General features: G+C 46.2%; 1 long non-coding RNA gene across 1 annotated transcript; it reads right to left on the bottom strand.

Moving 5' to 3' along the window:
* Nucleotides 1–988: 988 nt before the first annotated feature.
* LOC130368210 (uncharacterized) lies at nt 989–1,779 on the bottom strand. Its single transcript, XR_008892362.1, has 3 exons — nt 1,671–1,779; nt 1,406–1,570; nt 989–1,303 (listed from the first exon to the last, which is right to left on the bottom strand). It is a non-coding gene; the product is annotated as an uncharacterized LOC130368210 (long non-coding RNA).
* Nucleotides 1,780–2,421: the final 642 nt, after the last annotated feature.

The raw sequence follows: 2,421 nt of genomic DNA, 5'->3' as shown, positions 1-2,421 counted from the left end.
TCTGTAAGAGACAGCAGTCTGGGGGCGTCTGTGGTGGACATGAAGGAAGGGGGGGGGGGGTCCAGGGAAATTGAGATTTGACGTCTGCAGCGAGCGCTTCTCACTGAGCGACGGGTCTCATCCCAGGTATTGCAGGGGGACCCCCCACGATCAGCTACTAATCCCATAACCCATGGATAGGGGATAAATTAATTTTTGCCATAGTTCTCCTTTAATTGGCCAGAACACACCCAAAATCGGTCCCAGCCAAATATTGCTTCGTGTCCTGTCATTTCTCCCAGCTGTTATTTTTCTACCTGCTTGTAAGGCATGCCTACACTCTCTAATTCCTTAAAGTGGTACTCCGCCCCTAGATATCTTATCCCCTACCTTAAGGATAGGACAAAAGATGACTGATCACTGGGACCCCCGCAATCTTCATGCAGCACCCGGCGTTCCAAATAATATATTTAGAACTCTGGGTTCTCGTGGTGCGGGTCGTGACCTCCCGCCACGCCCTTTCCATTTATGTCTATGGGAGGTGGTGTGATGTCACAAGAAGGTGTGGCATGATGTCACGAATCCCATCACAGGAACCAGTGATCTAAACATACTATTTAGAATTTTGGTTGCTGCATGGAGATTGCTGGGATCCCAGCAGCAGGATCCCCTTGATCAGACATCTTATCCCCTATCCTTTACATAGGGGATAAGATATCTAGAGGCGGAGTACCCCTTTAAGGGACAGTTCATGTACCCAAAAGTTGATCCTTTGCAACCGTATGACCCCTAGCAAGTTCCCTGCATGAGTCCCATTCATCAGAAAAAGGCGTGTGCATGGAACTTGCTGGGTGTTCTACGTTTGCCTCATAAACTGCACCACCCAGCACCAGTTGCCTCTCTCTGCACCACATTATGCAGATCATGCAGGAGAGCAGCTTTGGTCATCCATGTTTTGCTAACTCTATTTTCACACACAGAAATAAATTAATGAGTCGAGCAAGTCAAAGAACAGTTTAAAAAAAGGGGAACTTTATTTATTATTTATTAAAATGTTTGTGTAGGGGATTTTTTGTAACCTCCCATCACTCACAAAGAGCGTACAGTAACTAATACTCAGGACAGGAAAAACCTCCAGAGGGGAGGAAACCTGTAGGGAATCCATGGCTACTGTATGGCCCTTCCTCTGGGCATACTAAAGGAGGTTACCTCTATAATTTGGGCAAATGTTTCTGTGTATGTGCATGATTCCTAGGCCTGTGCCTTCATCCAACGTCTTGCTGTAGGTCCCGAAATGCTACTCCATGTCCTGGAAATAGTGCATCTAAGATAGGGGACAAAAAAGATAGATTATTTACATGTTTATCATAAAAATACACATGGAACTGCAATAAAGACCTTTTGGACAAAACAATGTAACACTTACCAGTCACAGTCATGTGCATGACTTTGCATTCCCGTGTCCCTACACAGTGTCCAGCACCGGCCCCTCACTGATGAACAGGACCAGTGTTATTTCTGGGGCTATGCCTTCATCCAACGTCTTGCTGTAGGTCCGGAAATGCTACTCCATGTCCTGGAGATAGTGCATCTAAGATAAGAAAAAAAAGATAGATTATTTACATGTTTATCATAGAAATACACATGGAACTGCACTAAAGACCTTTTGGACACAACAATGTAACACTTACCAGTCACAGTCATGTGTATGACTTTGCATTCCCGCGTCCCTACACAGTGTCCAGCACCGGCCCCTCACTGATGGAGAATGAACAGGAGCCGTGTTATTTCTGCTCAGTGCTGCTCTTTGGTGGACAATGGTTATGACATCACATGTGTGACACGCTGTTACTTCCTGGGAGTTCTATTTCAGTAGTGCTGCTCTCTGATTGGCTGAAAATCAAAAAAGCTTTCTAATATATTCTGTATGACTGTTATCTAAGGTTTTTGACAAATTTTATTAAAATGGCGCCACTCCCTGTGGGTGCGTTATATTTGTTTCTCCTAACCAGACATTCTGTATATGTAATATCATTTGGTGGCCCCAACAGCCTGGGCCCATAGGTTTCTTACATAGATCAATGCTACTCCGGTAGGCTCAATGAGCAGCGCTGGCCGCCGGGACGTCTGACGAGTGACGTCCCTGACGTTGCGGTCTGGAACGAAGGATGTCACTAGTCATACGTCCCAGCAGCCATTGATTTAAAGTGGTCATGGCTCCTGCTGCCAGTTCAAGATCAGACACCATGGCCCTAGATTGACATACTGCAACACCGATCCCCTGTGGCTGCCCACCTGTTGCAAAACTACAACTCTCAGCCTTCGGCTGTCAGGGCATGCTGGGAGCAGGGGCGGATCCAGAGTCGAGTCTCGGGAGGGGCGCTATTAGAGTATTTTGTGTTGGCGGACAGAAGATTACGGAACTTACAATATTATTAAATG

Source organism: Hyla sarda, chromosome 4 (assembly GCF_029499605.1).
Source record: "Hyla sarda isolate aHylSar1 chromosome 4, aHylSar1.hap1, whole genome shotgun sequence".
Classification (NCBI taxonomy): domain Eukaryota; kingdom Metazoa; phylum Chordata; class Amphibia; order Anura; family Hylidae; genus Hyla; species Hyla sarda.
The sequence above is the reverse complement of the archived record's forward strand: the minus strand, read 5'-3'. Positions and strand labels throughout refer to the sequence as shown.